The 25,111-nt window shown below is 40.2% G+C and overlaps 1 protein-coding gene across 1 annotated transcript in view; it reads right to left on the reverse strand.

Annotated features, from left to right (window-relative positions):
* The window catches only part of map4l (microtubule associated protein 4 like), a 125,261-nt gene extending 117,383 nt beyond the window's left edge, over window positions 1-7,878 (reverse strand). Inside the window, exon 1 of the mRNA XM_042427962.1 lies at window positions 7,224-7,878. The gene's annotated coding sequence lies outside the window, so the exon portion shown is untranslated. The remainder of the gene's footprint in view (window positions 1-7,223) is intronic.
* Between the last annotated feature and the right edge of the window lie 17,233 nt (window positions 7,879-25,111).

Here is a 25,111-nt window from a genome sequence, read left to right on the forward strand (position 1 = left end):
AAAAAAAGTTCATAAGTTAGGAATTTACAGAAACTTAAAATTACATCTGCTCCTTCTTCTTCTTCAGTGGTGGACTCCGCCATTCCATTAAAAAGTACTACATAGAGAGGTAATTACATAATGTAAATAAACTGAATCAAAATGATAACCATAAAGTGTCCAAAACAGGGTTTCATTTAATGAAAACCTTAAGGATTATAACTTTAAAATGATACAAATATGCATTACACTTCAACTCTCCTGATGTTTACATGCCCTGATGTTCCTCCATCCTTGCTTTTCCACCGGCTCTCTCTCTCTTTCTCTCTCTCTCTATCTCATCTTCCCTTGTTTTCTCTTTCCCCTCTTCTTATTTCAGCCATTCATCTCTCTGTCATTCCATCCCTTTCATCCTTCCATCAGGCCACTTTTTCCTCCAGTTGAGTCTGGATCATGGTCTGAGATTTTAGGCTCCCATGTCCCATGTCATTTAAATACACACAGACACACACACACACACACACACACACACACACACACACACACACACACACACACAACACTTGGTTACTCAATCACTTCCCTGGAGGTGAATGGAGCAAAAAGCAGGGGCAAGACCACCGAGAGAGGTCGGGTAACACACACACACACACACACGCACACACACATATATACATACATATATTTGCTCAGAGGCAGCCCTGCTGAAAGGTGATCGCATGGACCACAGTCTGTATGTGTGTGTGTGCGTGTGTGTCTTCACAATGTATCAGAATAAGATCTATTAGTATAGTCCAGCCACAGGAACTAATGCTACTTCCTGTGTTTTATGTCTGACTGTTTGCACATTTATTACACTGGAAATGGCTCAGCAGTGAAGATTAAAGGAACATCAACAGCAAGGTTTTGGAGATTTTCCTGTTGGTCAGTTTTGTTTAAAGCGCTACAGACACGCACCGACATCGTCCATGTGTCAGCAGCAGATGATGGAAGTCACTCAGTATAATGTGTCCTACAGTAACAGAGAGCTAATGATCTACTGCAGACATGATTTCATCATTTACCATGTAAGTTCAACAGACTAGCCTCTATCAGGTCAAAACAAAACACTATAGAGGACTCATACTGCTCATTTTAAAGTGTTTAACTAAATGGTTTATTCAGAAATCTTCAGTGTTCATCCCATCCCATTTTCATATACAGAGGTGACAAGTCAAAGTAGCAAAAATCAGCTTCTGCACACTCTCAACGCCAGTGCTGGGCAGTAATGCATGACTCTCTAACGTGTTACAGTAATGTGATTACTTTTTTGAGGTTGTGTAAGGGTTAGAATTTGAAATTCAGTTAATTACATAACAGTTATTAATGCCAGTAATGCTGTTACTTCAACAGCCTTACCAGTAGTTTCATGGAGGGTTCAATGGGCAGACTGAAATGCGACGTATTTACTGGTTGGTGTGTTCTTAGCTACTGGTAAGACTACATTCAGGAATCCGCTGGTTTAGTTCGGAGGTGGAGGGTGTGAGAACAATGCAGTCTTAGTGCTGGCATGAAATGAACAAACAAATTCAAAGTGCCAATTCTTCTGTGGGTTCAATGCGCATTATGTCTGTACTGGTACACTCTAATGTCCAACACTAACAGAAAACCCTGCTTTATCCCACCTACGCTGCTATGTTTATGCTACTAGACTAGCTGCCAGTGATAAAAATGGAAGCATTACAACCTAAAACTTTTAAGTTGAAAGTTAAAGAAAAAGTATTTATCAGAAGTCATATTTGTCACCATTTGATGATGGCTTTGTGTGATCATATTCTGATTCACTGTACAGCTGTGCACAATTTGCTTTACCAACAACTTCTGTTGTCCTCTTTCATAAAGTGTATAATTTTGAACTGACATGCTATGTTCAATCATAAATAGCTTGTTTCTATTGCTTTGTGTCTGTATGTAGTTTATCAAATGGATCATTAAAGTGCAGACAGTAAAGAAAGAATTCGTCTTGGTTAATGTGTCTGAACTCTTCTGTGTTTTTGTGGTGTGAGTCTAAAAGGAGGAAGGATTTATTTAGTTAATGTTTTCTTCACAAAACCTCTTTTTTGGCGAAAACAAAAATTGGAATGCAAAAGTCATGTGGAGTGGTTTACAGTCAGTCATTATAATGGGTGTGAATGCTGTAAAGCATTCAAAACATATGTTATTTCTGCAAGCATTCTAAATATTTATTATTCTTCAGCCCACTTTTGGGCACTGAACTCCTTCCACATTATTCAAGGTAGAAACTCTAGTCAAGCATCAAAACGTTCAGCTCAATTAGGACATTATTGCTACTACTTTTCTCATTCATACCTTTCATACATTCTAAAATATTCAACGTTTTCCGGCAATTTTGTTCCATTCAAATGAATGGACAGAAGGTTCAAAATTGACACATTTTCAACTCTTCTCTTCTCATACCTTCATCTACAAACTCCATTCAAACTGTGAAATCTTCCACATCTTTCATACATTCCAACGATTATTAAACTTTCAAATCCCAATAAACTTTAAAATATTCAACTTTGTCTTAAAAATACAGCAACAAGTGGACCCAAACGCAGCACAGTGAGACAGAGAAGAAATTTAAGAGGGTTTATTGCAAAAATTTAGATCTATCGATATGAATGAGGGTAAGGTGGTGGGTTGGAGAGGAAGGAGAGCACTGGGGGCTGAAGGCAGGCTGAGCTGGCAGGAATGGAGCTTGAGATGGTGGTGGAGAGTGGGCAAACAGGTGCTTGGAGGGGAGAAGAGCAGTGAGCAGGTAGACAGAGGGCTGGGAAGTGAGCATGGCTGTAGAGGAGTCTTGACAGGAAGGCAGATGACTTTTGTTCAGAGCAAGATGGCACTGGAAAGTTGGCCTGAGTATCTAACTACCACTATGGGTGATGGAACAATCTGGCAAAGCCTTGAAGGAGAGCAGGGGTAGATATACTGTTGAACTGATATTATAATGGAAGTCAATTAGAAAAACATTCATACCCACTCATCTTCTACCTCTTCCAAATCATTCCTACATTCACGTGGAAACTTCATTCAAGCTTTGAACGGGTCACAACACTTGGGACATTCTCACATTAATTCAACATTTTCATATCATTCATACTTTTTACACAATCACAGTTCAAGTTAATGAAATTTTCAGCCCTTCTCAGATTTTTACATCATTGTGTATTTCGTAGAATGTTCAGGCCCATAGTCTGACTGTAAAGTGACTGTTGGAGAGGAAACTAAAGATGGACCTAGTTTTTCAAAATAAAAGTGCTTACAGTTCAACTCTAGTCAGTGCTTAGACCTTATCTGATGTTTTAACTTTAGTCCAACAAAGAAGAACGAAACCTCAATTTCATCTCAGTAAACTTAAACTCATTTAAGTCCTTGCTCTGTGACTCCCATTTGAACTTCTTTCATTGCTTCTCTCTATATGTTGCATCCTTCATCCCTTTCCCACTTTTCCAACTATTCATACTGCTTCAGCTGCTTTTTCATGCATTTTCAACTCTTATCTTCTGATTCATACTCCATTCAAAACTTAAAATGTTCTTCTATGCATTAGGAGTTTTATTCAACTCTCAAATTTCATTCATACTTTTTGAAAATATTTAACATAGCTGACTGAGAGTTAATGACCCATCCATTCCCCACTTTTCCAACTCAGCATAATCCTTCAGTTTCTCCATCCAAATTAAAGCCAGCAATCCAGTTTAGCGTCAGTCTTTCAACAGCCAGCATTCACATGCAATTTCTTCAGAAATGGCTTTTTCTAGTTGATGTTGTAACTGTTCTTAAATGCCTTTCTTTAGTCAGTGAGGAAGTGAGTTTTCTAGACATTTATTTTGTTACTGCAGTGATAAAGCAAATTACTTAAACAGAAATTGCTATAAAGTGGACCTCTAGGTGAGTCCAGACTGAAAAAATAAATACATTTGGAGGCAGTATTATACATAAAAACAATGGGAATATGTGAATGGATTTTGAGCTGTCACAAAAACACAGGTACGCATATAAATGTATGCATGTTGCTAGCAAGTTAGCTACAGCAACTGCAGCTAGCTACAGTAAACTTCTCTCAGTTCATTGTTTGGAGCCAACAAACAGACTGAAAAAAACACTTCAGCGGTCAAATCTTTTCAAATAAAGTGAGGTGAATTTCACTTCACATTCAGTTGGAACACCCCTTTGTTTCTTTATCGTCAGGATCTGCACAGCGTGGACTACAGCCTGCTCAGCTCACTGACTTCACTTTGATTCAACAAAGAGTTTTGACCCTTGGCATGATCTCTCTTTCTCACACACACACACACACACAAACACACACCAAGACTACATAGGTCTGTAATGATTTCATCATGTAGCAGGATATCCTACCACCACTATATAAACACTCCAAGAGGGTCCAGAGGTCCCCCCTTACTTCCCCGCTCTCCCTCTCCTCTCTTTCCCCCCCTGTATCCCTTTCTCCCCCGTTCAATCTCTCCTCTTCTCCATTACCCTCTGAACCCAGGACTTGTTTGGTTGTTTAAAATATGACAGCAGCAGTAGCTATCATTTCTGTCTGGTAACCTTACAGGTTACCTCAAATCTAGATCATAAAACAAAAGGCGAAATTTCACCTCAGTGAATAAGATATTAGCATTAAAAAGAGACATTTGTGTGATGACATGGTAAGAAGCTTTGACATGTGAAACACCAGAAAACAGCCAAGGTGAGAATCACAGAGATCCATGAGTTTAAAAGCGCATCAGACAGTAAAACTCACACACAGCAGAATATAATACTCGGGGTCAGAATTTTAAAAACTTTAAACAGCAGAAATAATCCATTTACATAACAAATTAATCTACCATGAATGTGTATATGCAGCATTTAACTGGTGAATCTAGTACCCTGCTGGATGATGTCATAATGGGCCTGTTCTTCTCCTAAACTTTTAACGTTTTCTCATACCAGTGTTCTAAGTTGGATTCAACAAAGTCTCTTAACTAGACAAACTTGTCATACCGCACTCATATCAGCATGATGAATGTCACCTATTCATGAAGACGTGCATGTTTGTGAGATTTGATCATTAGCATAACCAATGCCACTAAAATGTCCTTATAAGTTGACCTGTTCTGAGCAGCTGTACTGTGACAGAAATGAAGTTAGATGCTAAAAACGTCCTTCTAAAGCAAAACACTTCATGACTAATATGAGAGCTAGTTATGTGACAGTCACAGAGATATTAGAGGAGAGAATATTATAGCCTACAGTAGGTGATGTTATCAGGTAAAAAAGCCATCTGGACAGCAACATGCATAAAGACTCTGAGGCAGGAGCTGGAATATGCAACTCTATAAATTACTGTGCCAAAGTATGACAATAAAAACTGTAAAATCTAAAAACCACTCAGTAAATTGGCAAACCATAATAATGATGATATTGTGAGCAGAGTATCATATTTAAACTCCAGATTTAATCAGATAAAGGCATTATGATATCAGGTCAAATGAGTGTTTTTTGCCCATTAGACAAGAGCAGACTGCCTGTTCATGACCTTTATCAGAGGTCTGGACCGCTCATGACTTTCGTTTATACTTAAAAGAAAATTATGTGTATGAGAAAGAAAGTTGGGGAATGCCACAAATTCTGTGAAATGACTCAAATGTGCCACTAAAGAACAAATATGTTTATACCAGTGGTTCTTGCATGAATGTGTTGCACCAATAGTTGAGCCAGGTTCAACATTGTTGCGGGAACTGTATTTTTTTTTCTTTTTTCTGCTGGAGCTCTCTGTGTTAGCACCACGCTATGTCTCATTGAAATGAATGATGATGCTGCGTTTTTTTCTCGTAGTGCTGTTGTCTGTCCGTCTATTTGGGGATTCTGAGAAATCATTTGTTTTGTTTGGATCTCACTGGTTCATGCCATTACAACCAAAAACCCAGTGGACATGCAGCTTTCATGCTACTGTTAATAAAATGTGAGTGAAGACTGGAAGGAATTCTGCCTGCAGCAAATTGGCTTGTAAAACCATCAAGCCATTATTCTTGCAAAAGATGATTTTTTTTTCTCCAACACCTGAATACATAATGTTTGGAGAAAAATCAAGCTTGTGTCAGTCTTGCTTTATTCAGTTTGCACGTATTTAAGTAAAGGTTTGGTGGTCTTAATTTAATTTGAGCAGTTACTGGAACATGCTCATTACAAATCTCAGGACAGTTCACAATCTCATTCCCATAATCAGAATTACAATCAGTCACTGATATTGGGTTGAAGATCTTAAAAGCATAGGTATGTGTGTGTGTGTGTGTGTGTGTGTGTGTGTGTGTGTGTGTGTGTGCGCGCACTGTATGGGATCACAGAGACTTGTTGCATGTCTCGATCAGACAGTGTAAATTTCGGAGTTGGTTTGTATTGGCAGTCAAGTTGAATAAATTACTGAGAGGTCCCACTCCTTCCAGAGAATCAACTTCCACTCTGCCAGACGGAGAGGGCCTCACTTACTTCCTCTGTGTGTGTGTGTTTGTGTGTGTGTGTGTGTGTGTGTGTGTGTGTGACCCACTTAGCCTAACACCTCCAGACAGAGCCAGGATATTGATGTCAGTTTCGTTTTCAAGGGGATAGACTGACAGCATCGATTCTAACTCTGTTTTTGTTTTGTGACCGTTTATAACATTATTTTGGAAGCCTAACATTTGACTGTAATTCGACATTACATTAAAATTGAAATTACATTAACAGTTTACACATTTGAATTTTTGGTGACATAATTCAGGAAATGTAATATCCAAGACATCACAACAAACCAATAGCAAGGAGTACAAGGGTCAGAGGTCACAGGGACCCCAAAATACTCCTGTTACCACGAACATGCATGTAGAACTGCTGGTTATAACCTGTTAGTGGCTTTTTTAAGGTAACATCCATGGCATTTTCATTTCAATAAATGTCTCTTTTGCTACTCTATCACTGTACACTTGATTCTGTAGAGCGTGATTTACTGTATGTTCAATGACAATTAGTGTTAGTTTCCTATACTTAACCAAAATTTAACCATACTGTAGTTGCCATATTATTAAAGGTATAATTGCAACTCAGCATCCTCACTCTGTCCCTCAAACATGCAAGTGTAGTGCCAACTTCACTGTAAGAATGGAGGAGAAGTTCAATTTGTTTGTTGAGTTATGCAACTCTACTCTCTAATCGCAAGCATTGCAAACGCTTACCTCCTGCCCGTGCTCCGTGATCCATGTTCCTTGGCAACACACCGCCCACGACTAGATCCAGCAGTACCAACGAGATATCTCCTTCACCACCACATCCACATGGAACCCTTCTCTTCCAGACGCCGCGCTTCTGATCAGCTGGGATCCAGATGCTCCACAGGCATCCACGCAATGGCCCACTTGGACACAGCTCTTTTCCAAGCAATTAACATCTTCAACTGGATGTTTGCTCACCTCCGGCGAGCTCTCAAGGAGACGGTCGTCCCACTCCTACGAAACGATGATAAAGACAAACTGTCCAACTCTATGCAGACTCTACTTCTATCAACCCTCTCGCTAGCAGCTCAAATCCTCTCGCTCTTGCGGATTCATTGTCCGCCGCCGGGCCATTGATCGCCGCACACTGATGATGTCACAACGCCGCCTACAACAACAGAGCCCAGACTTCTTCTTGAACTCCGGATACAGATCCCGTTTCGCCGAACTGACAACAAAGCCAGGTTCTTCCTGCTCCTCTCTGCCTCCACCTCCACCACATGGATGTATAAAGAGAACTGGATACAGCGTCGGAAGCGGGCCCCCGTTCAATCGTATGAAAGTTGCTCAGTGGCGCATGAAGCAAAAAAAAATCGATCTTCCGCATTGTGCGGCCCATAGAGCATGCGCACTAGTGACTTTCGCTGGCCGAGTCTGCTACTTCCGGTTTAGCCCTCCAGCTAACTTGAATGGGGATAAAACAATTCAATCATGCGGCTCTTCGAGGCTTTTGAAATGTGATCGGACGGATCGATCGGAACGGATTTAATTCTGATAGTGAGACAAATCATTTTGCGGGGGTGTGACGCTCAGAAAATTTTATCCGCTGATTTACAGACGTCTCTTTCACAATGTAAGTCTATGGGAAAAAATCTTTTTGGGCCAGTGTGTGTAACAGAGTTAAAACAAAACGGCACTTTATGATCCTTAGTTTCATTTTTGTTGTGAATTTTATCCTAATGTCTAATTTTTATTTACCGTTTTATTAATGATTCCTGTAGAAATTGTGTTGCTGCACATCGCCTCTCTTGTACCTCCTGAGCCCCCCCCCCCCTTCTGTCCCTCACATTGAGGGTAAGTTGCACGGAGAAATGCTGCTGCGCTATTTTATTGTTTTCGTTGATAATTGAACGGTTTATGTTGTAACGTTTGCATATTGTTTACTGTCAACACTATTGCTTTACCTAGCTGTTTTGTGTTATTTTTATCGTTAATATGAGTTTTGTAGATGTTTTCAATTAACTTTCTTGGCGCCTTGTAGTTAACTTAGCTCAGCGATAGCATCCTATTTTCGAGCATAAATTCTGTTGTTTTGCAGTGTGTGTCTTCTGAGAGAGCCGATGTGCAGCATATACCAAAAAGGCAAATTATGTTATTTTGTCTTCACCAGGAGCTAATAAAAAGTCAGGAAACACACCCTCTGAGCTTCCTCATTACCTGCCCCGACCACATCTGTTACATGTGCATTACGTGACGTTGTAATTATATGGTTTGGCCGTTATGTCAAATTGGCTTCAAAGCCTGGCACTCTTCCTGTATCCAGTTCTCTTTAGACATCCATGCTCCACCACCGCTCCAGACGGCCACTCACTTCCGGGTTCCCCGTCCAGCGCCACCTGTACGCCGCACGTCGATGACGTCACGACGCAGCCAACTGCTTCAGCCCTCTCGCAGGGCCAGGTCGTATCTTCCCCTGTGCCTGCTCCTTCCCTGTCTGATCTCCCTATGTCTTAATTGCCTCATGTTTTTATTTCATCCCTGCATCTATGAGCCACACATCTTACCACTTCACACGCATCCCTTCATCCCTCACCCCTCAACCCTCATCCCTTCATCCCTCAACCCTCGACCCTCTTCCCTTCATCCTTCGACCCTTGACCCTCACCCCTCATCCCTTCATCCCTCACCCCTCGACCTTCATCCCTTCATCTCTCACCCCTCGATCCTGCATCCCTCACCCTTGACCCTCATCCCTTCATCCCTCGACCCTTGAACCTCATCTCCTCATCCCTCACCCTTCGACCCTTGAACTTCATCCCTCACCCCTCAACCCTCATCTCATAACCCTCATCCCTTCATCCCTGCCTCGATCCGTCCTTTATGAATCATCCTGGCTCTCCTCTGTCGATATTATTTGTTTACAGCACCCCTTTTTGCCTCCTCCTGCCACAGCTACTATAGCTCCCTCGACTTGTCTGCTTTTTTTCATTCATTCAACCTTTATTTACATCTCAAGGTGTCGTTGAGGTCATGCCCTCATTTCCAGTGACATTGACTGACTGTATCAACTGCTTTGCCACACTGAACAATTTTCATTGCAATCGCTTCATATTGATTCATTGCTTCAGGGATCCTGGTGGTTTTCCTCATCATTAGTTGATATGTAAGGAAGCCACACAGCTCCCTCCTTTCTAACCCCCTCCGTTTTGTATTTGTTTTCGTCTCATCCCTGTGTCTGCAGGCTGCACAATCAACCCCTGCACATACATCCCCTCATCCCGGCATCCTTTCTTCTTCTCTTCCTTCAGCTGCAGCTACCTCAGCACTTTTCTTCTTTCTTCCCATAGCCACTACTGGTCCCACTGTTATCTCAGCCACAGTCGCACCGAGCCACAGTGCTCCCTCCACTGGACCCACTCCATTTCCTCCTGTTCTATCCCTGTTCCCCTCCTTTCCCCCTCCCCCCTCCCTTCCCTAACACCCAACTGTATTTTTTCTGTGTTTTCAGCACCCCCTGTCGCCGGTCCCCATCTTTGACACTGTGCCCACCGGCACTTTCACTCCAGCCTCTGCTGACCCTCCTTCATCCCGCCACTGAACACTGTCTACAATCGTGCCATCATCTCTAACACCCATAGACGTTAAATGCCCTACACTATGCACCAGTGGACCATCCCGACCACCATGCCATCCGCTTTCCCGCCCTTGGTTCAATCACATTTTCCACCCAGTCCTCGAGTTCGAGTTCATAAAGGGATCCAGCCCTTTATGAACCTCCCAGCTCTCATCCTACCCCCTCATCCTCCGACGCCCCCAAGTCCTTTCCGAGACAACCGCACTACCCAATCCCATGACATTTTCAGCTTCCATGCCTCCCACGGTCTTTCGTTCCCTTCACTCAACGTCCTGACCCTCTCCTGCTTCACCACCTTCACCCGTTCCATTCTCAAGATTAAATCTTCCACAATACACGTCTACACCAGCCGAACTAACGTCTCCAGATAACTGTCCTCAGGGGCACCATACCTAGCCTTGTTTCACGCACACCTCGGCATGTTATCTGTCCAAACCACATCTTACGCCAAACGTTCGCCCCTCACCTCAGACTTCCTGGCCCACTACCAAAATCTCTGCACAGGCAACCTGTCTCCCCACATCGACAAAGTCAGTCCAAGCAGAATGCTCATCGAGACATGTCCCCCACCCTGAGTCTCAACCCCTGGGTTCCTAGACGCTCCAGCCTCTTTGTGATTCCATTTGGTCACCGGTCATCCCCATGCCATCGTCCCCATTCATCTCTCTCCTCGACCCTATCATCCCACCGTACACGACCCGGACCAACCTTCAGCTCCCATTCATCCCCCGGCAATCGACCCCCTTCATCCCTCTCCTCGACCCCCATCCAGCCCACCATACACTATCCTCATCCAATCCTGAACCCTCTCAACAATCCAAATAAATCTACTTTTTATACCATTCAAATGGCGTGGTTTTTGTTTTCCCATCAATTTAGTTGAACTTTGTGAGCAAAACCTGTTGGAAAATCAGTGTAGAGTGCAGCCTCTTTGTTCAAAATCTGCCAATGTCAAACTGTCTTTAAAGGGCCATTATCTCTGACTATGCAGTATCCCACCCCCTTTGTGAACTTATTCATTCTCATTTTATTTTTAGATGACATTGTACCACCTGGATGAAAGTACACAGAAAGGGCTTTCAAGGCTTGTTTAGTTCCTCATATTAATGGAGTTATTTTCTAGACAGAAAGTCTGACTCCAAAATGATTTTGAACTCTTGCAGTGAGCACCGTGTGGGTTCATGTTGTCTGTTTCTCTCTCCACTAGTATCTGCAGTATCTCTTCTAACTCTGCATCTCTAAAAGCAGCCAGCCATAACACTGAGATGTCCCGCATAAAGAGTGAGATAACAGTCAGTGTGTGTATGTGCGTGTGTACACTCGTGTACCACAAATGTGTGTGGCCTCAAACTGCGCACACACACAGACGCACAGCACCTACGCAGACACAGAACCCTTATTTACCATTGCAAAGTTGCAGTTTTCCCTCTGTCTGAGCCTGCAGATTGAGTTTATCAACTCTGACTGGGATGACAGGTAGACAGAGGCAGCGAGAGTGAGAAAAAAAGCAAGAAGGGCATGTAACTGTTTGAACTTGTCCTTGAGTAATATTTAAAACATTTACCAGAAAAAAAAAAAACTAAACTGAAAAGTTATTTTACCCTTAAAACTCTTTGTACTTTCTATTTTGGAAAAAAAGACATTGGCAGTTAAGGTAATCTGGGCGGCATTATGTTTCATCAACATTCACAAGCCAAATAACTTGCATATGAACTCATGTTTACGACACAGAGTTGCATCCATCACTGTGGTTGATGGTGAGTTTTGAAGACATTTTTCAGATTTTTTTCTCTTTCAATTTAATTTGGATTACCACTGTTTAATCAGGGCTTGTTGGTTACTTACATTGGTGGAAGGAGTATTTAGATCCTTTACTTTTTACAACAACAGTGGATCAGATGACTACATGGAATGTGAAAGGTGTTGCTCATAGTGATAAACCTGCAGAGAATAATGCTTGACTCTGCAGTTCCTGTTAGCTGTTACCCAGTGGTGAAAAGTAACTACATGCATTTATTCAAGTACTGTACTTCAGTACAATTTTCAGGTACTTGTACTTTGCTTGAGTATTTCCATTTGATGCTACTTTATACTTCCACTTCACTACATTTCAGAGGGATATATTGTACTTTCTACTCCACTACATTTATTTGACAGCTTAAGTTACTTTTCAGATGAAGACTTGATATAATGGATAATCGGATAGTCGGGGTCACATTTCAGATGTCTATGAGTTGTTAACAGCTCCACCAAATAGGGATTTTTCCTACTAAAATTCTCACATGGTTTCATTTCAATAAATATTTCAATGATCCAATATTTCAGCAAAAATCAAAGATTAAAGAAAAAGTCAAAAAACTGAAAACAGATTTGTGTATCAGAACTTTTTTCTTCTTTCCTCTCCCATTAATCATCTCATAAACCACTGGACTAAATTAGCTAACTGTGAATAAAGTAGATGAAACTAGCTCCACCTCCAGCAGCTACAACAGTAACATGCTGCTCTAACACTGATGCTTCACTATTAATCTAATGATATATTATTATATTAATAATATAATAATATATCAGTCAGAGGGACCAAACCACTACTTTTACTGCAATACTTTAACTACATCAAACTCATAATACTTATGTACTTTTACTTAAGTATGATCTTTCATGCAGGACATTTACCTGCTTTTAAGTACTCATTATGCAGATTGATCCTACATTATCATACATTATATCATAGAATTATTATTACTGATGCATCAATATAGCAAGCAGCATTTTAATATTGTAGCTGGTTGAGTTGGAACTAATTTAATTTAGCTAAAACTTTATGAACTCTTCTGCTCTGTGTTTTGAATAAAATGTATTAACGTGAAAATGAACTATAGCTGTCAAATCAATAAAGTAAAAACTACAATATTCAATATTATTTTTCCCATGAGGAACATATGGACACATGGTTAGGTGCTTAAAATGATCTTGTAGAAAGACGTTTCAGTAATAAGAGAGAAGCTTCATGTGATTTGAGTGGGTTTTCTGGCCCAGCGGCAGTCCTGACTGTGTCGCTGCCCTGCCAGAACCTACTGGCCCATTGTTTGTGTCCCACCCCGCCAACTGACCGGACGTTTACCTCCATTACCTCGCTATGTTTACCTCCACACTCAGCCCAGAATAACCTGTCACTCAGCAGCTACCATTCACCCGTTTCCTCCAATAGCGTGACTCTGCTGTACAGGGGGGGCGGGAGCTGGATTAAAACAGGATAGAATGAGGAAAACAAGATGTGACAGAGAGGTGGGTTTCACAAAGGACAGGAAACCCAGAGGACATGTCAAAGAGAACAGAGGGGAGAGATGGAGAGAGAGATAGATGGAGGAGGGCAGAGAGGGGGAGAGAAATAAGTGAAGTGGTAAATGGGGTTAAAGAGAGAAGTGAATGAGACAGACAGAAAGAGAGAGAGAGGGAGAATACAAGAGAGAAGGAAGGAAACTGGAAAGACAGAGCAAGATAAACAAAGGAAGAAAGTACAGATGTTGTAATATAGAAAGGAATAAAGAAACTGAAATACGAAAGAATGAAGACAGCCAAAAATATTTCAGCTTTGAAGTCCACTTTTAGATGCAAAGTGGTTTGTCGTGATTATAGTATGATTCGATAAACAGTGGTGGCTTGCTATGCGTGCCCTGGCAGACTACGTGATGAAAGTTTCCTAATAACAGAAGTGAGTCAAAGCTTTGGTTTTTAGCAGCATTAGTCAGCAGACTGACAGACACAGCTTTGATCTCTGACTCTGACTGAGGACAAACAAAAGAAAATTACATACATTTATTCATTTATTTAGAAAGTAATTGTGAATTAACTACCATAAACCATATCACATGATAATAGTTTCCGAGATCTTTCAATGATCAAAAAAATAAGAAAAGAGATAAAAGAGTATTTGTCAAATGTATGTACTTAACGCACACAGTATTTATTCCCCAAATCTTACACCTGATGATGTGTCTAAATGACAAAAAAGAGACTGTGAGACTTGTAGGAAACTTAAACCTGCATTGTTTAGTCCGGTTGAACGGTGGTTTGTTTTCCTCCTTGTTACAATTTGATTGGGCAGATCTGAACCAAACGGCAACTACTGTGGCTTGAGGTTGAAGAAACCTCTCTCCAGCTCTAGAACTCACACTGAGTCAGACTATTGTTGCAATATTTCACCAAGTTTAACGTTAATTGATTACGATACCTACCCTGTTAGCACAGTTTAGCCTGAAGCTATAGTGCGGAACTTTTATTACATATAAACATCTGTTACGTTGAGCCCTTGCCAAATGAGTTCACACAATGCTGATTAAGTCTATCACCACCAGGTAAATCTCTCTGTATTTCGTAGTACACAGAGTTTTTAAATCTGGTGCCTGGCTGAGCCTGACTTTCGCTGGCTGAGCCGGCTAACTTCTGGTTAGCCCTTTACTAACTTGAGTGGGGATAAAATAATTTAATCATGCAGCTCTTCTAGACTCTCCAAATGTTATTGGACCCAGTGGATCAAATTCTGATAGTGAGATGAATCATTTCACTGGGGTTGTGTGTCACTTAAAACAATTTATTCACTGTTTTACAGCCACAACTGTAGCAACAGAGTAGGCTATGGCGGAGCATATGATGTAAGCACGTGTCAACGGTGTTTTTGTAATTACTCTCACTGCCAGAAGGGGAGACAGAAGTTAGTTAGTTAGTTTTAGGCACGAGCAGTGAGATGGTAGTGTTAAGGTTAGGGTTCAGGGGTGTGTGTCGTGTTTGAGAGGGGATCATCACTCTTTATTTAAACAGCTAGAAACTCACCGACATACACAACCTGTGTGAGGGAACCACTGATCTAGAGGTCCATGTTTAAAGGACTAAAGCCAAGCAGTATCCTGAGATCGCTACATTTTACTACCACCAGATATTCCTTTCATGTTAAGATTCTGCTTGTATCTTGATGGGTGTCAAACATTTTAACCAACACACACACAGACATTTAGTGGAAATTTTGTGCTTAGCTCTCAGATTTATTGTAACATATCTGTGTGTGCCAGTAGAGGAACTGAGGAATGGGATGAAAGTGATCTGTCAACACCAACAACAGGCTTTCAGAGAGTATGGAGTTTGGTTTTCAGTAGTTTTAGCCAACCAATCGACAGACAGAGCTTTGAAGCTGTGGCTTCAGCATTCAGCACCATAGTAAGACCTCAAGACTTATTGGCAATAAGATTTGAAAAATCTCTGTGGCTTGGAGTTTTACCCAAAAGAAAGGAAAATAATGTCTTGAAACATAAGAGAAAAAAAAAAATCTCTAATCTAATGTTCTGGTAGCATCTGCATTGACAGGTCAGACATAGAAAAATGAATTAAGGTGTTAAATTATGGACAAATCCTCAGGCAAAACTGTATCAACACTGGGAGCTTCACATGACCAATGGACTGATGCTAAAGAGCAGGATTGTTCTCAACTCAAGCAAAACACATCAGCTATGTGTTGCATCCAGTCCAGGTACAGTAGCAGCGATGACTGCTGCTTTTCTGGAGAGTTAACTTGACACGAGTTAGTTTCTCTGAACAGACATGGAACATAACTACAAACCAGACTGAGTTCTGACTTGATCTACACACAATGAGGATTGCCATCAAAGTTTGCTGGTTGGTAAAACCCATAAAACCAAATCCATATGTACTGACCTTTTTATTTATAATTTTGATTGCAGAAAGAATAGCTTTTCTTGAGCTGTAATAATGAAGTAGATATTATTATGTCTCTTTTAAATACAATCAGAATAAAGATGATAGCGTGTATTGTTAGAGGTTTGCATTTTTCTTTGGAGTTAGGCCCCATGAACCTGGATGCTGTTGTCATTGTAACCACTTTGAAATGCAGTGCTATCACACACTGTGCATTATCATGTTGATGTTCATAGCAAAGCTCAGTGTATGCTGGTAATGGTGGTAGTGCAGGTCACAGAGACAGGGAGAAACTAGAGACAGACAGAGTCACAGTGACACAAAAATACAAAGAGAATGAAGGAAACCAGGAGAGACAGAAGGAGAAGATGGGGAGAAAGAGACATGTCAGAAGTGGAATGGAAAAAGAAAGAAAACCTTTTCACAACTGGTATTTTTTTCACCGACATAAGGCACAACATTGTCACAGCTGTCAAGTAGATTCACATCACAGAAGATTAGCCTTTGCTGTTATATTGACAATTTAGCAATGTGCAAATCTTTACACATTCTAAGGGCTCTGAAGCCCTCAACACCATGACTGATATTGTCTGTTGATTTGTACTCCTGATATAGAGATCATGTGCATTTGAGTTCATGTTCATGTTCTACAATAACAACAAATCAAGATCTCTAGTGTTCCTTGGATTTAAAAAAACCCTCAAAAAACGAACAAACAAAAAAAACAATGTGTACAAATAGTTGAATCATTGTTAAATGTTTTTCAGCTAAATCTACTTTTTGTCCCATATGGCATTAATGAAGCATTAGCACAGCGCTAATTGGGATAGAAAAAACCTTTACGGTAAAAATAGTTCCAGTTCTTACATCGAATACTTGAACCTGCAATAACAGATTTTTTGGCTGCTTGGGGGCAGTAGAAACAAGTTATGAATGCAACATTGCACTTTATCATCAGTTTTTAAGTTGATATAGTGAACTTGTTAGCACACAGTTGCTAATTTCCACATCCAGCAGTTACGGAGCAACATTATCATTCATTGTGAGTTCTGTTTCTGTCCACTTGGTGAATCTAAGTCCAATATTCACTTAGCTGCTAAATGCTCCACTATGTTCAGCTAGTCTACAGCTAACTGTGTCTGTTTGCTGTTTGGTGCTGAGCAGGTAGTGTACATTGGCTTTTTACAGCTTTGTCTCTGAAAACAGCTGCCTGCTGCAACTGAAAATGACACTATAAGAGCGCTGAGAGTGAACCAAAACAGTAAAGTTGCAGCCGGACAGCTAGACAATGAGCTGAAACTCACTATAAAGCTCTGTAAAATCGAGGAGAGCTGCAGAGTCGCTGATCATTCTCTGTAGGTTCATCACTATGAACCACATTACACACTGTCATTTGATACATTGTTATTATAAAAATATTAATAATAGACACTTAAAGGACTTTCGTTACCTATTAGAATAATTAAAATAAAACAGTCAACTCGCTAAAAAAACAATCACCAATAAACTTTTGGTTCAGCTATTCCTCCTGGAATTTTTAATTGCTTGTGTAAAACATGACATCTACTTATTAGTACTACTTAGTCTACTTCTAATCTTAATCTTAATACTACTAGTATACATACACCAAGAGCAACATTTCACATTTTTGCTGTGAAACATATATTACCCTGCGGATGTTCCAACTGCAAATGCTATTAGCTTGTATGTCCATTACTTATATTGGGATATTATGCAAACAGTGAAATTTCAGTCTTTTCAGCTTCACCACACAAACGACAGCTATATCTATGATTCATGTTTTGAACATTTGAGTGCCAGCATCAAAGAGCCTTTTGTGTTGCAATAAAACCACTGAAATCCAGATCGAGGCTTTGACCGACCACAGTAATCTCAGTGGAGCGCTAGCATGCTAGCTAGCCTCTGAGGAGAAAACACAGTCTCCTTTGGAGCAGTGAGGCAGCTTTGAAAAATACACTCTGAAATGGAGATCCAGTGAGTTTTGACTGTGTATAAAAGGGCAAAGAAAACACAGAAGACAGAATGTGATCAAATCTCTGCTAAATTTAGATTTTATGAATGGGAGATTGCACGCAGATACACACATGTAACTTTTCTTTGACCTTTACTGCTGATTGGTTGATTGCTACTACCCACTTAACCACGTCCTGATGACTCTCCAGGGCAGGGTCAAAGAGCAGCTGCCTCATTTACCCTCCTCTTTTTCCTCTTCCTTCACTTCTCTTTCCATCCTTCGGCTCTGTGCCACTTGAGAGCATCAGAGAAACAATTATACTAATCAACAGGAGAGCAGCAGTTAGCATGAGAGAGGGGGGGTGTAAAAAGAGAAGAGCTGGAGAAGAATTAGAAAAACATCATAAGCATCTTTCAGACATGCACTTTGTTATGTAAGATATGATGTGCAATTTTACATGTTGGTCTAATGTCTGAATATGCACCTGTAAAAGTCTTGATGGCAATCTTAGTAGGTCAGACCTAACAACATTTCTGCATCACTTTCAACACAGCACAAGTCTGAAGTGATTGTTATCAGATTCATGTAGAAGCTGCGGCAGCACAAGTTTCAATGTGCAGAGGAAGAAAAACAAAAAATATGCATTTTGTTCCACTCACTAAGTAATCATGTAATCATTTTATTACTCAATTATCTTCTCTTGTGCACAAAGAAATCAGAGGGCAGTTAAATAAACCAAGAAACACTCTCATTGAGCCAATGTTGTTGAGGAGATCCTTTATCATCAGATCAGTCTATGAAAATGTGTTTCTCCTTGTGGTGCAGGGTAAAAGAAGTAAAATACATGAAATAAAAAAACCTTTTTACAGCAGCAATAACAATCAGAACAGCACTTCCTGTACATTTTTCATTTTTATTCAAGTGAAGTCAATTTTATTTTTATAGCTCAATATCACAAATCACTAATTTGCCTCAATGGGCTTTGTGTCAAATGGCTTTAACATGCGATCTGTATCTGGATATGGACATGTTGATTCCATGTGTAAATGCAGACCGTACAGCGTGACCACATTCTTAAGAAAAGGACCCGCCCAGCAAGTTGAAAGGTCACCTGAGTCTGCCTCTTCCTTCTCGCTGCAAGTAGTATCGGTGGCTAACAAGTCTTCCTTGCAAAAAGTGATTTAAAAATTAACCGTGTTTACTGACAAGTCCACCGTCCCCACCTTACTAATTTGCATAGTGAGATCTGATCATAATGCCGGCACAGTCGAGATAAGGAAAACTCTTATTATTATTATTACTTATCTCATGATCCAGATACACATACAGATCACATATTGATACCAGGTGGAAACAGTGGCCACTACGCTCCTTAATCAAGACTTCTTCAACAGCAAAGTACGTTTTAAAATCCATCACTGAGACAGCCTGTGAGTGAACAGAAAACACTCTTCTTTATTGACATTGTAACATAAGATTCAAATGTTGGATGAGGTTTATTTTTGAGGAGATTTGTTTAGTAAATCACCTTATTTTACTGATGTTCATTGGGATGGTGACATAACTTAATTTAGTCAGATACTATAATGATGCTATGCTAATATTGTTATTTTTCAGCTCACTGTTGTTCTCAGCACACAGGTCTGACTGACAAAAAGTCATCATTTTAACTGGTGAAGTATATAACATTGCTGGCTTCATGCAAATCTGAAAAGGGCTGTAGGGCATAAGGAAGAAATGTGGCAAGGAATAGAGAGTATATACATATCTATCTCATATGCTTATGACAACCAGTTTTGTCAGGACTTTTGGTGTTCAGAAAGGCCATAAAATACACACACACACACACACTCACTAGGATCATTTTGGACCACAGGACGACTGTCACTTCAGTATCATTTAATGACAATCCTAATAAAACTAGAGCTAAATGAAATCTCTCCGGGTCCAGAAACGGCTCCTTGAGGCCCAGGAAACATCAGTTTCCTTTGGTGATGTCATTTCCCTCTCTGTCAGAATAGACTGCCATACATGTGTCGCTGGGCAGAATATAAGTCATCTGTCATTGGCTGCTGATGCTAATGAAGCCCAGATGTGGCTCTCCTCTGGTTCCACCCGGCCACGCCCCTTTTATCCCATGTTGTCAAGGCAATACAGTGCCCAGAATTCTGCTGTTTATTTTGGTTGTCCCAGTGATGGGGAGCTGTAGCTGAGATGAAAGAGGAGCTGGGGGATGATGGACAAGCAAACACACACAAATGTGTCTGCATGTGTAGATGCGTTTCTGTGTGCATGCCCAAACACGCTGCTGGCTGTCAGCTGTCAGTTCAAGGTAGAAGTGCAACATGGGAAATCAGACGCAGATGACAGAACTCTCTGACAGCTTCATGCAACAATTTCCTGCTGTGAGTGAAGATTTTATTTTTATCAAGGATTCTTCATCCTCATCTTTGTGCCTAATATTAACCATAAACTTAAGCCATACAAAAGTTTTTCTCATATAACTATCATTTTTATTTTTGTTTTTAAGACACAATTCCACAAACAGGTATGAGAGTGGTATCGATCTTCTCATCTAATCTAAGTTGAACTATTCCTTTTAAAAATGTAGTTTTGGTGCCTAAACCAAACCAAATTTAGCCCATAGAGCTAGAGAGCAAGAGACAAGAGACTAATTGTCTGTTTCAATTACCTCAACAGAAATTAAGAGCAACTGGAAGGTGCTTGTTTTTCTGGTGTGACACGTCTGTGTTCATCTTTATAAAAAATATCTCAATATATACAGTACTGTGCTAAAGTTTTAGGCACTTGTGAAACAATGCTGCAAAGTGAAGATGCTTTCAAAAATAATTCCATGAATAGTTTTTGTTTATCAGTTAACTTGATACAAAGTTCATTAAACAGAGGAAATCTAAATTAAATCAGTATCTGATGTGAGCACACTTTGCCTTTAAAACAGCAGCAGTTCTCCTCGGTACACCTGCACACAGTTTTTCAAGGTATTTGGCAGGTCAGTTACTTCTAAAGTGCCTCAAACATTTGCACAGTACTGTATGTACAGCATGTACATAAGCAAGCACGTGTTATTTCCAGCTGTTTATTTGAATAAAGTTTGATTTTACCTACTGTCCACTGAAAGTGAGTGTAATAGTAATCTTAGTATCTTAGTGGCAGAGTAGAAGAGTAGATTATAGGCCTTTTTCACAGCAGACAGTTGAACTTGTCATTGAAGCACAGCTGTTACTAATAATAATAACGATGGCTCTGTTCTATTCAAGTGTACCAGTGAGTCGTGACAGTGTGACAGTGAGTCAGCATGCACAACACCAGGACCCTGAAACTGAAGCAGCTGAATGAAATTCAAGCCATCATTCATTTTATTATTTACACTTGTGCTTCTCCTAATGTGACATATAAATCTGTCTAGCAACCTGCAGGGATTTTAAAAGTTGTTTTTGTTTACTTAATTTAATTTCCAAAGCAAAAGTCTTCAATGTAAAACCAATGACCACATTAGAGCCACAAACTGAGGCCGCAGTTGTACAAGTTACATGAACGTTGTTTAAGAACACATTGACCACAAGCTGGTTATACAGCTTGCTGCAATCAAGATAAGATCATTCTCCTTGTTTGACTGTATGTTTACATCAAATGTACCTGTGGTGTTGAATATTTGTGCAGATGCCAAGAGCAGAAAGTCAAAGCAACAAGATTGATCTACTGTAAGCCATTCTCATACTGCGTAGAAGTGTAACCATGTATAGAAAACAAAGTCAATGTCGAAGAAGAAGCTGCGTAGCTTCCATAGCATGGCTGGAGGGGGACTTTTATTTTGAATTTGGCAGCTAATGAATCGAAATAGTGTTGAAACAGTAATAATGAACATTGTAGTTTTGCAGGGGCTGTTACAATCCTTGTACCATCTTAATGAAAACAGTAAATACATAACATACAGTAGACAAACTGTCTGTATGATCTAGTCCTTTAAGTCATTTTTTCCTCGGCCATGAGGGTCAGCATCTGCTACTACTGTGCCATGTGATATGCTTCAGTGCTGGAAAATACACTTCATCTACTGACCCCTCTAATTGTATCCGTCTGTATAGTTTCCAGTGTACAGAGTGAAAGGACCACCGTCTTCCAGTCATGTCCTTCCATCCATACCTGTCACAACTAAACACTTTCTGTCAGGAGTCAGGTAACCAATGGAAACTTGGCAGTTGGCAAGGAAGGTGGTCTCTCCCTCCACACACACGCACACACTGGTCAGACAGTGCACATACAGTCACATCTAATCTATGACCAGTGACTCTCCCTGACATCAAGTTAAGTAATCTCAGATGCCTACACACACACACACACACACACACACACACACACACATACACACAAACACGCAAATGCGTGTATGGTGACACACCCGTACCGTGTCACTTCCAAGCAGTGAGATAAGCCACAGCATGTCATGGCCAAACCAAAAGCAACTGCTGCTTTAAAGCAAAAACAACTGTGTGTTTGTGGGATGCTGGGATGTTTTTGGCTCAGGAGGGAAACCAAGCCCACTAACAAACACTGCCACCGCTCACGAACCCTGATGTCATAACGATAAATGTGCCACTGTGCAGTTCAGGGGTAGAAAAGGGGCAACAACCTTTTATCATTAGATACTATTTGACCAGATTTTCCCACTAAAAACTGCACCAATGTTTCACCTAGTCAAACTATTGCACAAGATTAAATGAGATATTGTATGTTAAAAAAAAAAGTTCTATCTCATCAAACACAAAACTTGCATAAAGCGATTCAGCATTAGAGCTTCATCTTGTTGCACATCTGATACTTTTAGGCAGATGCAGGTTAAAGAAAATAATCCTCCTTGTGAATGCTAACGCTAAAAGGTTTGACAACTAAATGACCCATCAGCTCTCTTCAAGAGGCAGGTGTCTGCAGTGTGTGAGTGTGTCCAGAGCTCTCAGACCTTCTTAACTCATGACATTTTTGAAAAAGTGGTAATTAAGGCCCCTACATAAAGGTCATTTCCGCAGTTTTCAACTGTACCAGGCAATTTTTTTAAATTTTCATATTGACAGGTTTATAAACCAGAAATTGTACTGTGACATTTATGTGAAGGAAAAAACCTTGATCTAAACTAAAGGATAATGTCCTTTTAACATTAAGTCTGCCGTGATGGTAAACATTCAGAGGGCTAATTGTCGGCTGCCCTCACTCCCTCCTCCATTTGAATGAATTCGCAGATGCTGTCTGCAGGAGTGTTTTCCTAAATCCTCAAATCCTATGAAGGGGATGGGATTAGGGAGCAGTGGAGTGGAGGGGTCTGCCACAGGTGAGAGACAACAAAAAGGATTTTATTTGCAGTCTACATTGAAACAGTTGGCTGCTTTATTATTAGAACAATGTATGTATTTCATTTGGCTTGTGTTTTCTTTCCTAAAATATTGATAATCTGACAAACTCACAAGATTTATCCTGTTAACTATACCATTAAATATTCAGTATATACAAAACATTTTTTGCTTTAGCTGTTCTGAACACCTGGAGTAGATCTTCACAGGGAAAAGTATCAGGCTCACAGAAAATGATGCGCTTTATATTTCCAGCTGTAAAATTTCAAAAGCTTCACAATGTTTTATCTAATAGAATTGACTGTAAATCAGATATTCACCGGTGAGCTGAAACTGATACGCCTAAAACAGCAAATAAATATTTTCTAAATTCCTCTTTTTGGGAAGTTTAGGAATAAACCCAACATTTTACACATTCTGTATCCTGAATTTCTTCAAAGTCCTAATAGACGGATGAATGTCTGGTTGCTGCTTTAATGCTCCCAAAGTCTTAAAATGTGATGTGATCGTAACAAAAAATGCTGGTGAGCCACTCAGCGTCATCTAAGGGAGAATCTTACAGCTTAAAATTATAACATTCTGTCCAGTGGAGATAGTGTCAAAGATTTGACATCCCAAACAGTAATCATATAACTATATTTCATTTAAAATACTAGTCAGATCAGTCTTGCAACATGTAAAACTGCAATACTACAATTTGTTTGGGGGTTCAGTCAGTAAATTAGATGTTTTTGTGGTTGTAAGATAGTTTACACTTTTTTATGACATGTTTAATGCTGTCTATCCTACAAGCATGCCATTAAAATTCACCTTAAAGACCCTGTTTTGAAGGCTGGAGGACAGAGCTATTGGGTTGCATATGCACAGATAAGACCCAGAGGGATTCTTGACCTAGTCCCTTGCCTTGCCATTCACAAAGTGCCCTCTGAGAATGTTTTCATTCATGCCTTTTCGACCCCGGTCTTTGGCTTACTATCATCTTCATTTAAGGTTTGACAAGGTAATCATGGAAGAAGAGGTTCTCTGTAGAAACGAGCACTCGCTCTTTCCAAAAGAAGGAGAGACCACATGTCACAGCCAGACCCTGTCTGTGTGTGCCTGAAAGCAAAAAGGGATAAAACTTAATAGATACACATTTGATTTATTGAGTTACTTATGTTGCATGTCAAAAATAGAGTTTCACTCAGTCTGAGGTAATTTAATCCATGAAACTATGTTGTTCTAATTTATTCTGACCATGTTTGTGGAGTTAAGGCGGAGGTTTTGCTGTGTTGGGGAGTTGCCCTGGGAGTGCTGCTGGTCAGACGGTGTAGATGTCTAAATAAATATAATTCAGTCCCCAAACTCGACCTGTCCTGTGTTCACAATGTCCCAAATGGCAAAAAAAGATGAGAAATACTGATAGTGTCAGCCTGGGCTAACTGAATCTAAATGTCTCTCACAGGAAAAGATCTGAAAGATCTTAGAAAGCAGCCTCAAGTGCTGAAGTCAGAGTGGACTGTGGAGAGTATAATAATATATCATTTCTGTTCAGTAAGCATTTTTTTTTTTTTGCGGAGTGATTTTTAACTTAGCTATATGAGCCCAATTTGACAAGGTTTTCAAGGCTGTGATACATTTTTTTCTGCTGTTTTTCTTTTCTTTTTTTGCGGCTGTTTTAAATATTAAACCCAACACAGCAGCATCACTTTGCTCATTATGAGCACTTGAGAAATGACCCAGCACACTGCTCTTGCACCGCATCACAATTTATTGATCATAAATTAAATACGTAAATTGATCTCATTATGTCATCGTGAGAACAACAAATAAAAACAGAGGTAACTGTCATGCTAAAAATAAAAAGTTTTGATTGATGCAGCAGCGGGCGGGTCCAGACAGTCAGAGTGGGAGGCGCGCTGAGCTTTTTAAAATGACTAGAAAAAAGCTGAGACTCGTACCAGCGGCGAAA

The sequence above is a fragment of the Thunnus maccoyii genome, chromosome 12, assembly GCF_910596095.1.
Source record: "Thunnus maccoyii chromosome 12, fThuMac1.1, whole genome shotgun sequence".
Classification (NCBI taxonomy): Eukaryota; Metazoa; Chordata; class Actinopteri; order Scombriformes; family Scombridae; genus Thunnus; species Thunnus maccoyii.